This window comes from Pelodiscus sinensis, chromosome 8 (assembly GCF_049634645.1).
Source record: "Pelodiscus sinensis isolate JC-2024 chromosome 8, ASM4963464v1, whole genome shotgun sequence".
Lineage (NCBI taxonomy): Eukaryota > Metazoa > Chordata > Testudines > Trionychidae > Pelodiscus > Pelodiscus sinensis.
Window position 1 is genome coordinate 11,362,166 of NC_134718.1, and position 13,501 is coordinate 11,375,666.

General features: G+C 44.3%; 1 long non-coding RNA gene across 2 annotated transcripts in view; it reads left to right on the forward strand.

The window, feature by feature from the left end:
* LOC112544317 (uncharacterized) overlaps nt 1-13,501 on the forward strand; it is a 289,095-nt gene that overhangs the window by 195,383 nt on the left and 80,211 nt on the right. Inside the window, exon 4 of one of the 2 annotated variants that reach the window (XR_012905770.1) lies at nt 94-323. The exons of the other annotated variant lie outside the window; for it this stretch is intronic. This is a non-coding gene — a long non-coding RNA (uncharacterized LOC112544317). Of the gene's footprint in view, nt 1-93; nt 324-13,501 lie in introns of those variants that run through there. 2 annotated transcript variants of the gene reach the window in all.

Below are 13,501 nucleotides of genomic sequence, written 5' to 3' on the forward strand. Positions count from 1 at the left end.
TGTCATTCTAGATATACGGCTCTAACTTGGCCTGTCTGTGATTATGTGTGTTAACATCATTACTTGTGTATAGCCTGTCTTTTCCCTTTCCAGGTTATATGGGAAGTGATTCTTCAACAAATAATGGACACCATTCACAGCAGGTGGTTTCATGTTTTTATTACAAGCCCTGGGATACGTCTATAAAATGTTAAGAGCAGTTGTTAACCACCGACTCCACCATTTGTTGTTCAAAGCAACTGAAATACAGTATACTAATATGAACTGGTCAGCATATTGTACTCTCTTACATCTGTGGTCTGTGAATGGCAGTTCTTCTCACCACCAGGATGGATAGGTAGGTAGGTAGGTTGATAGATAGATTATTCTGAGTTAGCTAGCTGCTATCTAGCCGTTTCTACAGGGAAGAGTAAAGGCATTTTCCTCTTTGCACTGTTTGCAGCCTTATCAGTAAAATCCTACTCAGAGAACTTTGGAAGTCCACAACAGCCAAACAGTTTAATTTAAAATGTAGGTGTGTGATGGGCAAATTCCCACACCAATGGGAAATTCCCACACCAAGGTGGTCTATATCACGTTTAATCCCTGAAGAGAATCTTAGAGATGAATTATGAATCTAGAATGCGCAAAAAACTCTTTAATATAGAGCTATACACCATTGCCTTGAACCACTTGCTAATGGTGATTAGCTCTAATGAAAGAGTTGAATAGTTATTTGGCTCAGTTTTGAATAAGCACACAAAACCAGCTGACCAGCTAGGATTTCCAAAGCTAGCCCCCAAATCTCATTGCTCTTTGTTTATCGAATGGATTTGCATTACCATAGTTCCCAGTGGTCCCAACCAACACTGGGTGGGCAAGTCACTGTACAAATATGTAGGAAGGGGTGCATCGTTGGGCTGAAGAACTTCTAAGGGAATCTAAGGGCCACACTGTGAACCTTGTACTTCTGTTGAGGTTACTGTGGTGGCAGCAGCAGCTGGAGCCTTGGCCCTTTAAATCATTGTTGGAGCACCAAGGAGCATGCCAAAGGCTGCCTCGGGGAGCCACAGCACAGTCATTTCCACCCCGCCCCATCCACCCAAAGCCCCAGGCTTCCCCCCCACACCTTGCCCAGGGCCCCACTGTGTACATGTGTGCAATGTACTCTCCTGTCCCAACATGCTAGGCATTATGAATCAGGCATATTTGTCTTACATAGCGCAGTTGCTCTGATAATCTTATAATGATTGTTCTTTCACTTTGATAACTGCTTTGACTCACAAAAAGTGTTGTGCTGATCTTAAGGTCTCTGTTCTAATTGCCACACTGGGGTTATGCAAATTGCTAATGATGTATTATTTAGATTTATCATACAAAGACGGGTGGTACTTTGGATTTGTACCAGTGTACAGAGAGGAAGTTGGTCCCCTAGGGTTCCAAATAGAGCAGGATGAATATCAAAACATTTGCCCTGTATATTAGTTTGAATGTGTAAATGCACTCACTTTTAATATGCATGTGCCTTTTTTGTGCTCTCTTTCGGAACATATTCTACTGAATGAATTCACCAGTGGGAATGTTAACAGACACAGTGCATTTTAAGCAAATATTGCAAAATATTTATGGATAATGGACTGCAAATTCATAAAATACAAGTAGTCATGCCTGATTCTTTGAGTTGCATTCACCCAGGCAAGGGGTGGGAAACATAATCTGTTGTGTTCAGTCCAAAGTCACTAACAGCTAGAGTTTTTATTACTAGAAATGACCTGCACATGCATAATCCATAGAATAAGAGCTACAGTTTTTACAGAGAATAACGCTGAGTTACAAATGTGAGAAACTTGTGAACCATTGGTAAATAGTTGCAAACAGGATATAAATACATTATTGACTAAAATTATCCCCCAGATTATTTTTCTAGTTTATCTTAGTATGTCCACAGTTCACCTAATCATAGCACTATTTCAGAACTTATTTTGTGCTTCTCAACTCTAGCTTAAGTTGAAGGACTCAAGAAACCACTAAGTCAATGTCTTTTTAGTACAAGAGACTGTTATTTTTTTAACCTGTAGATGTTCATAACTCATTGGTAGGAAAATTACTGCATTTCCATTTACTGGGAATTGTAATGATGCGATTGTATTTTAAGAATTTTTCTCCATGATTTGGCATAATTTGTTAAAGACTGATTGTTTAAAGTCATACAAAAGTTTTGAACTAAAGCTGCTTATTTGGATGGGAAGGTGATTCACGGTAGAGTGATATAAATTCTCTTCCCACCTCTGCTTACCAAAATACACACATCAAAAATGTACAGATTCATTACATAGTTTAATTCTATTTAGTATTTAGGTGTCTCAGTAAATAAATTATTGAATGCCAGAAGCTGAAAATTCTCCATAACAAAAGGGATGCCCTAGGAAGCTATTTAAATCAGACATAAAAGCCACAATTGTATTTCAGAAATCAAAAAGCCTGTTTCACAGCTGCACAAGATATAGGGGAAGAATTACCTCTCTCCACCTGATTGACGGAAAGCCCCTCAATCACTGAAAATTTCAGTGGTACCTGTAGGAAAAACAGATTCATACTAATCTCACAGATACTAGGGCCACTATGACCAAAATGTCTCCTCTGCATTTCATGTATGTGAAATGAGTTAATGGACTCATGTGAGTTCCTGAAAGTCAGGAATCCACGTTATAAAAGGTCGTGATCATAACCGCCAGCCGCTGACTGATTTTAATAGCTGTCTCAGGAGCAGGACTGAGGACTGAATGGATGTGATGAGTGAATTGCTATCTCATCCTTTTGCATGGTCTCTTCCCATCCAGCTAGAAGCACATGGAAAGCCTGCAGTGCTGCTGTTCAGACTGCCAGGTTTCAGAGGGGTAGCCGTGTTAGTCTGCTTCAGTGAAAACAGCAAGGTGTCTGGTGGCACCTTAAAAATGAAGACGTATCTGGAATCTCTTCCTTTCTTTCTCCTCAAGCAACTGAAGAAGCGAGTTGTATCTCACGAGAGTTTGTGCCTGAATATATTTTTTTACGCTTTACGGTGCCACTGGACACTTGTTTTTGCTCAGATTGTGTGTGCAAGAGACTATGGAGTTTGCACCAATTCTCAGACAACAAACGAAGCATTGCTTATGGAGGGGTTAGGATCAGACCTGTAGAGAGGACTTATGTTCACGGGGTTGTCAATATGCCACTGGGCATAACTAATACATTTCTTTTTAACAAAGAAAATGAGTGGCCATGTCCAAACATGGATTTCCCTGTTGCTTCTCAAACTGAGGCAAAGCAATTGATGTTACCAGTTTTAAGAACGCAGTTGACAGAGACTTTCCCCCATTCTGCTAGTGGTACTGTAGGTAATTGCCACCTGTTATCTTTACAGTCTACTTTTTCTACAGACATGTCAAGGTCAATGTGAATAGCAGCATACCATGACTAGTGCTTTATGGCTTCATTGTTGTTGTTATATTGCTATAATACCATCATTACCATCTAAGTTTAAAATTACTGACTACATTGAGCAAAATACACCTTTCCTGATGTTAATGCCAAGGCGGGAACTTGACAATATCCTATAAACTTAGCTATAATTTTCTCTCTAATAAGTTACAGCTGTTACCAGAGCAGTGACTCAGTAGCTTTAAAGATGTTTCTAAAGTCAAGGTTTCTGATTGCAGACTGAAGGATTCTCCTTTTTTCAGTCACGGAAGTTAGATGCTTTTAAATGAATGCATTCTCTGAACAATGTGTCTGGTTCTGAGACGTACTGAGCTCCTGGTATTCTCTTGGCTGAGTTGCAGATGTTCAGAAAAGGGAAAAACTCAGACAGCTGAAGTGAAACTTGAGTGGCAAGTTGGTTTTGTGCTGTTTTCTCCATTGGAACGAATTTCATCCTAAGTGCTCAGTACTCATTGAAATAGAATGCCAATAGTATTGGGAGAGATAATAGATTATAATAAGCTGCAATGGAAGGTTCATTGTGGAACTGCTGGTACATATAGTCTGGCTTTCCGAAGGGCATGCTGATATATCTGTGATAAGAGATGAAGTGCTGCCACGCTGCAGAACATAATTTTGGAGATCAAGTGGTTGCCACCCTAGGAATATATCCTGTTATGACTATGCATTCATTTTTGCACATGCCTGTTCACACACGCTCATACGCTCTGCCCGTTTGGGGTGGTGGAATAGTGTTCCTTAATATAAAATGATATAAAAATCATTATTAATACAAATGTTTTAAATAAAATATTCACTCCAACACGTTTTGATAAGCAAAGATCAGGTATAGTTATGTCAACACTGCCCCACCTCAGGCAATGGGCATCGTCAGCCACTAACTACCAAGAAATCTGACCAGGTCTTGGCTTAGAGACTGCCAGGTGGTGTCTAGCTGGCAGAAAGGATAATGCACCAGCTCTTTCTCTCTTTCATGAGTGGCCCTTGAACTGGTTCTCCAGCATCTTTGGTGTTACTAAACTTTGCCAGTTGCTGTCTAGCACAGAGAGTACTCTTATTAAGTTTGCAGATGATACCAAGCTGGGAGGAGCTGCAACTGCTTTGGAGGATAGGGTCAAAATTCAAAATGATCTGGACAAATTGGAGAAATGATCTGAGATAAATAGGATGAAGTTCAGTAAGGACAAATGCAAAGTGCTCCACTTAGGAAGGAACAATCCATTTCACACATACAGAATGGGAAGCGACTGTCTAGAAAGGAGTACTGCAGAAAGGGATCTGGGGTTACAGTGGACCACAAGCTAAATATGAGTCAACAGTGTGACACTGTTGCAAAAAAGGCAAACCTGATTCTGGGATGAATTAACAAGTGTGTTGTGAGCAAGACACAAGAAGTCATTCTTCCATGCTACTCTGTGGTGATTAGGCCTCAACTGACATATTGTGTCCAGTTCTGGGCACCACATTTCAAGAAAGATGTGGAGAAATTGGAGAAGGTCCAGAGAAGAGTAAGAAGAATGATTAAAGGTCTAGAGAACATGACCTATGAAAGACTGAAAGAATTGGGCTTGTTTAGTTTGGAAAGGAGAAGACTGAGAGGGGACATGATAGCAATTTTCAAGTATTTAAAAGGGAGAACACTTTTGTGGAACACTTTCAGAAACACTGGTCTAGACAGTGCTTGGTCCTTCCGTGAGGGCAGGGGACTGAATTCAATGACCTCTCAAGTTCCCTTCCAGTTCTAGTATTCTATGCATCTATGATTCTATGACTTTTAAATGAAATGTAAAACTGAAGCCTTAACTACAGTTGTCTCTCAAAATCCTATGGCACTTGACACAGGTATTACAGGCATTCCACTCAGAGTCCTGACCAAATACTGACTGTATTCTGCCTACTTACATCCCTCCTGCCATGTCTGTTGGGCATAGTTATGGGCCTGTGGGTTGAAGGCAAGGCAGAAACTAGAAGAAATGTAAGACTCCAGGTGAGACGTCATTTTTACTCAAAAGGATTTCTGGTCAAAGACAGTAAATATCCTCAAAGAGTGCATGCACCCAAGAACCAAAATGAGCCCACCCATTACAGCTATTAAAAGCATTAATATTCTACCTTGGCACCTGAGGGGAAAATCACTCCAAGATCAGACAGAGTCAAGGAGTCAAGCCCTGCTTCCGGTCTCTGAGAAGAGCAGAAGTGCTCAGCATTGCAGAAGTAAATGCAGCACAATGTGGCTCACGTATGGTTCACCGTGGCTTTTTTGCAAGCCACCGGAGGGCAGCAGAGCCAGGTACAGGACTGTGACATTTGTCCTACTCTACAGTTGGGAGTAGCAGAAGGCTGGGGGACTCCATTAGGCGTGGGAAGGATGCGGCATGGAGAGGTAGCACGATTATGGTATGCGGGGCTGATGTTGCATTGCATTGTCATCACACATCGTATTCAGCCACTCCATCTTGTGAGGACTTGGAGTTGAGAATAGCTTGGGGGGGGTTTCTAAAAACTCCATCCGATACATTGATACTGCATTCTCCTCCCCTCTGCCATGTATCCAACCTGACTGCTGGATGAGGAGATTTCTCCTCTTTCACCCTCCTGGCAGCTGGAAGGGGCAAGTAGGAGTCCTAGGGTCTGTTTATAAGGGGGGATATTTTCTAACATGTAGATTCAGCTACACAAATGATAACACTGGTTAGTGCCATAATCAGGACTGCATTTCAGGAGATTTAAAATGAGCTGACCTTTTGTATTCAATGGGTTTCGAGAACACCTGAAATCAGTTCAGTAACGAGGAACCAGAATCCTAATACCATTTACACTGAATATACACTATAACCATAACTGATCTGAAACCAATTGGACCAGTGAACAATTTAATTATAGTGGCTAATGGGGAAGGTGGAGTGGAAGTATCACTGACAGTGATGCTGGTGCACGGAAGAAATCTCATTTCTTCTTGTGTGTGGAAAAGCCAGGCATTTGCCTTGCTGCACAGAGCTGTTGTTAGCTGCAAGATCTGTGCTTCCCCCAGAGGGAATTTTGCTTTTGTGTACAACAAGAACAGCAGCGTTCCCACGTGAACAATTCCCCTTGGGTTTTGTTCCAACAAATACCTTGGAGCCAGGTGGCTAGCATGCTCTGCCCTGTGGAGGAGGGGGAAGGTGTAGCTGACAAAAGTTAAGGCTCTGGTAGGATTCTGGGGCTGAGTACATCCCAAGATGCCTGGCCATGGCCACCACCTCACTGCCTCTGGAGCCTGACTCCTCTCTCAGGTGCAGCGGTACAGCTCACACACTGGGAACTGATGATGGAAGGGAAATGATTCGCTGGCCAGTGTGACTGACAGTGGGTGGGGCAGGGAGAGGATAAGTGAGCCAATAGGGTAATGAGGTAGGTCTGCTGGGAGCTAGCTATGACTATATAGCCCTTTGGACCACGATGGAATGAGAGATGTGAACGGGCTTTTCAAGAGATCATTACTAGCTGCCTAACTCATGCTTCAGTCTTAGTTTTTGCTGACCCGAGCAAGCCATTTATCCCACATACAGATGCCAATTTGGAGGGCTTGGGAGCGATTTTATACCAAGAAGCGGAAGGCAAACGTAAACCAGTGGCCTTTGCCACCAGAGGGTTGTCTGACAGTGTAACTCATTACCCCATCCACGAGCTAGAGTTCTTGGTCTTGAAATGGGCCATCGCTGAGAAATTGTGTGATTACTTGTATGGTGCTAAGTTTCAAGTATGACAGACAACAATCCACTGACTTATGTGTTGACAAGTGTTAAGCTGGATGCTAGTGGCCACCTTGGCTAGATAAGAGTTCAGTATACAGTACCGATCAGAGAGAAGCAATATAGATGGAGGTGCATTGTCTCATCGTCCACAGCCATCAGAAATTGTTGAGATTCCTCTGGACGGAGTGAGAGATATTTGCTATGGAAGTTATCAAGTGTCTGAGGCCCATAAGAGTCTACGTGGCTGTGTTGCAGAAATTCTGGGCCTGACATCTGAGAGTGTGCCTTCTGCCTCGGTGAATTACATTGTGTTGGACCAATCTCCATTGCCCAGGCTCAGTGCAGCTGACTGGCAGAAAGCCCAGCTGCAAGATGCTGACATTTGTGACACACTACTTGCAAAAAGACAGGGGAAAACCCTAGTGCAGCTGCCCCATCCACTCCTGAGGGTAAACTACTATTGAGGGAATGGTGCAAACTGGAACCAATACAGAGGGTGCTGGGCCGGATCACCGTAGATCCTTTGCAAAAATAATGAACACAACTAGTGCGACCAAAAGAGTTCAGAGCCTGGCCTTGAGAGCCCTACATGATGATTTTGGGCATTTGGGAATGAAGAGAACCCTTGAACTTATCCGTAGTAGCTTCTACTGGCCCCGGATGGCCGAAGACGTACAGAAAAAATGTGAGACATGCGCCCGATGTGTTTAAAGGAAAATTCTGCCTACTAGAGCAGCCTATCTGGAGAATATCACCAGCAGCACCTTTGGATTTCTTGTCTTTAGAAGAGGTCAGGAAGAATATGGGGAACATTTTAGTAGTAACTGACCATTATACCCTATGGCTACGTCTACACTGGCATGATTTTCCAAAAATGCTTTTAACAGAAAAGTTTTCCGTTAAAAGCATTTTTCGGAAAAGCACGTCTAGATTGGCAGGATGCTTTTCTGCACAAGCACTTTTTGCGGAAAAGCGTCCGTGGCCAATCTAGATGCGGTTTTCCACAAAAAAGCCCCGATCGCCATTTTCACGATTGGGGCTTTTTTGTGGAAAACACTACTGTGCTGTCTACACTGGCCTTTTTGCGCAAAAGTCTTTCAGAAAAAGTCCCCGAACGGGAGCAGCATAGTATTTCCGGAAAAGCACTGATGATCTTACATGAGATCGTCAGTGCTTTTCCGGAAATTCAAGCGGCCAGTGTAGTCAGCTGGCAAGTTTTTCCGCAAAAGCAGATGATTTTGCAGAAAAACTTGCCAGTCTAGACACAGCCAATATGTGCAGGCATATCCCACACAGAGGGCCACCACCGTGGCTTGAGTTTTGTGGTAGAGATATTTTTTGGTATATGGTCTCCCAACTCAGATACACTCTGACCAGGGATGGGACTTTGAGAATAACCTCTTGAAGGAGGTGCTATGGTTGTCTAAAATTAAGAAGTTCAGAACAACACCTTACCACTCCCAAGGTGACCCTCAGCCCGAGCGATTCAATCGGACTCTATTAGATATCCTGGGGATTTTATGCCCAGACCAGAAGGCATGCTGGAAACAGCATTTGGCATTTTTGGTGCATGCCTACAATGCGACAAGGAATGATGCTATAGGAGTCACCCCATATTTCATGATGTTTGGATGAGAGCCAATACTACCTATAGACCTATGCTTTGGCATAACAAGGAATGGTGTGAGCTATGAGACACACCTACAGAATGCCTATTGCTTGGATACAGCTGCTGCCTGGAAAAACATGGCTCCTCACAAACACTGATATGATGCAAGAGTGCATCTGCAGAAGCTCCAACCAGGGGACAGAGTTCTGCTATGAAATTTGAGTGTTGCTGGCAAGCACAAGATTGCAGATAGATGGAAGGCAATGCCATACCTGATGGTGGAAAAACATAGAGATCTGCTGGTCTACAAGATTACACCTGAGATGAGGTCAGGGCAAGGGTCTACCTCTGGGAGAGTTGGTAAGTGCTCCTTACAAAATGGATCATGACATGGGACCTTGGCGAAAATGGAGTGTGCAGCCAAATCTACCATATATGGTGGGCCCTGTGAGGTTAATTTGCCCTTACCCAGCACCTTTGAGAGTGAATCTAAAGAGGAAGATGCTCCCATGGAATATCCTAGAATGCAGACCAGATTCCAAACTCCATTAGCTAGATACGGGAAGAGCTCCTCTTCTTTGGCTCTGAATCCTATCGCTGAAGTATTTAGGCCTGTGGAAGGAAACCCACCATCCACAACAAGACCAACCTGGGATGATGAACTTGTCCCACCTACATCCCCAGACCTCCTGGAAGATGAACGGACCTGTGAAGACACACCTACGTTGGTGGGCAGAGGGAATGTTCCAGGGGAAGGTGTCCCTTGTGCCCTGGATATCCCAGCAAGTGGTACAAGGACTGTGTCTGAAGAGAAGATGTGTTCTATCCACAGAAGAATCCCCCACAGCTCCTGCTGTGCCTACTCAATAGGCACGACAGGGTTATAAAACCAGTAAACAGGCTAACTTACAATGCACCAGGAGTGGTTAGTGAGGATGTGATACATTTAGCTCACAGACTTCTGGAATCCATAATGGGATTTCTCAGCCCCTTTGAGGAGAACTCGTGTGGCTGGTATAATCAGGAATATGATTTGCTGGGACGGAAAATTCTTGGCTGGGGGGAGGATGTAAGCAGGGTCTAAATGGATGCTTCCAGTGCAACCAGCTGGAAGGGGAAAGGAATCCTAGGTGTGGTTATGCTCACCCTGTTGTTTAGCCCTGTAAGATATTCAACCTGTTGTTATATAAATACAGTTCATGCTGGAATGGGAAAGAAATCCTGGGTGTGCATATGTAAATCCAGTTCAGTCAGTGCTATACGCCTGGTAGTCTATTGTTAGAATGGTATTTTGCCTATTGTCATTCATTTGGCTGTTGTGGGGTCACCAACCATGTTAACCCTAAATGTAGGAATTGTAAAATATGACCACCAGTGTTTGCAGGAGAGACACTGTCATTGGAAAGAATCAGATGGACAAGCCTTTCCCTTCCAGACTCAAGTGGATTGGATTGGGGTGAGGGGGAGCAGAGCTCTGAACCATCAGGCTACCTGCCCTTTAGGCATGAGCTGTGAGACAGGTTCAACCTGTTTCTCTCCCCTCACACAGCTACCCTGTTCTACTGATAGAACTAAAACAGACTCCATAAGGAGTCTCTTTATTTTATGCTGCCCTGTGCTGTGAGTCAAGAGCCAAAATCACTGAGGAGCTGGAATCACTAGGTTGGCCGAGTTCCAAACCCATTGGCAGCAGGCAGCCAGCAGGGCAGCTGGCAAGAGCAAGAGGCCGGCGGGAGCAGCAGCAGGTGGCCAGCAGAAAAATGCCTCGTTCTGTGATCCTTTATCATTGCCACGTGCCTGCGGGATTGGCTGGCATTTGGATGGGAAGTCACTAAGGAATCGAAAGAGGGGAGAGGCTTGTTGGATAAGGGCTGCAGAGCACTGGTGGGGGAAAGAGGCAGGAAAAGGTCCTAGGCCAAAGAATCCCCAGGATGGAAATACTCTGCCCCAGGGCTCCCCAGGTTAATGAAAGCCGAGTTGTTCAGCAACGCTCCTTCATACAAAGGTACCGCTTCAGAACATTATTAGTCACTGAACTCCACATGCAGGTGGAGAGCAGTCCCTAGCTAGCCTCTGTCCCTTAATCCCAAGCATTCATTTCCCCTTTGCTTTTGGGGAGAATAGCTTCCACACGACACAGGTTCTTCAAAAAACCCGGGAGATCTCAGGGCTCACAAGTTTTTGATTTGTAAGAGGAACTCCATTAGCTGGTAGCTGTCACAGTTGGTCACCTTGCATCTAGTCCAGCCCCTGGAGACGGATGTGATATACACTGTGCAAACACTTCATGCTTCCTTCTAGCTATTGAAAGACACAGCCCCTTTCCACCCAGTTAAGGAGGTGTAGAGAGTTCAGTACAGCCTTTGGACTCAATGCTTGAGTCCAGTCCAGCTAGCAGCATTGCAGGAGCTGAGTGGGTAAGTGACTGTGACTACCCCTTGCTCCTTTTCATGCATCTTGAAAGGGGTCACCCAGACTGCAGAATTACTCCAGCCATGTCCCCGATACTTGGGGCGGTGAGTGTAACAATATGGGTTTCCTGCAGCCATATTGGAAGGCCTAAACTAAAGCCTTCTTCTGCAGCCAGACTGAAGAGCAGCAGCCATTAGCTGTAACGCCTGGAGTCATATACTCACATTGCATTAAAATAGTGTTACACTAGGCTGTGAGAAGGGGATCCTGTCCTAATGGCCCCCACTGCTACCAGATAAAGAAATAGATATCAAGATGGGTAAAGAAAACTTAATTAATAGCATTTCGTTTGGCAAGAAACTGTTTACCAATAGTTGAGGTTGTGGAATCTGCATTCTTTATTGTCCTCGCTTTCCTATTGTTTGCCTGTGTAATCTCTGTCTGGTTTGGAACGGTTTCTGCCTGCTGTATAATTAATTTTGCTATGTCTAAATCAACTACGGTGGTGGGGTATGATTGGTTAGGTAATTCTGTTACAGTATGTTATGATTGGTTAGTAAAATTATACTAAAATAATTGGTTAAGGTCTAGCTAAGCAGGACTCGAGTTCTGCTATATAAACTGAGGTCCAAGAAGGAGACAAGCAAAAGGAAAGAAGGAAAAAGCAAAGGGAAGAAGAGCAAAAGGGAAAGGGAGGAAGGCAGGCAGGAAGACTGAGAAAAAGGAGGGAAGACCTGAAAGAACAAAAACAAAGCCTCTTCTGCACAACAGTGATGTGCAGCAGCTAGATCCAGAGAGACTGACCTTGCCTGGCCAACAGGGGAAGTCTGCCTGCCTTTATCAGGATTGGTGAGCATGACACTGTGTGCTTAGCATGTGTATTCTGGTTGCTTGGGAATTGTCAATAAATAGAGAATAAGAATGTTACTATGTGAGGCTCTTTCAGTGGCAAAAGATCCTGCAGACCAGCAGGAAGTTACACCCTGAGCCCTAGGAATTGGGTAAGGATGGGTGAGTAAATTAACAGGGTTGAACCCTAGGAACTGGGTAAAGGTGTGTGTCCCTAAAGCGTGGAAGGGATAGAGAAATTTGTGGGGTTAAGACCCCTTGCTTCCTTGCATGCATCTTGAAAGGGGTCACCCAGACTGCAGAAGTACTCCAGCCATGTCTCTGATACTGGGGACAGTGAGTGGAAAGTGGCCCAGAGCCAGATGTGAAGGCTGTATAATCCCTAGGGCTGCCCTCATGCCTGGGTGGCAGCTAGCTGAACTGGCTTTGACAGCTCATTTACACCATGGGAACGGCACAGAGGGGGTTAGAGGGCATGCGCTATGACTATAGTGTTTGTTTGTTCTCCACGGCTCCATTCCCTCTTGGCTCACAAAGGAAAACACGAGCACTGGGTCTGCCTAGGCCATTTCATTTCCCAGCTCGCCCTGTGTTAGCTGGCTTGAAAGGCTTGGAAGTCAGTCCTCAAGTCTTCAGATAGACCCAAAAAAGAAAAGAAAAGCCCCCCACTGGGTCAACGTTGATTCTAAAGGTTATTCGATTAGTCTGAGACTGCTTGACTGAGGGCAGCAAGGTTTCCCAAACCCGCCCGGTCAAATGCTTCTCAAACAAGAAGAAATACGTGAGGGATGGTTCATCGCCTCCACTTGCTTACATCCAGTGATTGGGCTAGAACATACACCCTATTCATTCCAGAAATGTGACATCTATCCAGTCTGAAAGAGAAGCATAGCATAGACCCACTGCTACTCATTAGGAAAGTTAGAATACTGGGTTTAAAGACAAGGCCTCAGAGTACCTCAGCAGAGGCAAAGGCATATGAGAGAGGCAAAAGAAAAGCTTTGTCTGTGCCTAAAGGACTGCCATTTTTTTTTTCATTTTCCTGGTGGTAAGCAGCTAAATGTTCCAGGCATTGAAGACGGGGCAGGGAGGGGAGCAAGAGATTTTTAAAAGGCAAGAGAGACTAAAGAAAATGCAAAAGCCACAGCAAAGCACGTGAGCAGCCACGATTGCTATGCAATTAGTGCAGTTGAATGCAAACGGCAAGTCTTTGGGTTATTAAGACAATGCAGAAGGAAGAAAGCAGGATATTCTTGATGAGCCTCTGTATTAACTCCACTGCTTTAGGAATTGGGAAACAGCATAGAGTCAGTCTGCCAGCTGGTGCTGTTCTTCCCAGCCCCATGTCAGTAAGAAGCGTGTTTAACTCAGTGTTGGCAGCCAGCAGGCTCTCTGGACGAAGGCTCCCAACTTTGCTGACAGCGGTGGAGCGGTCAGC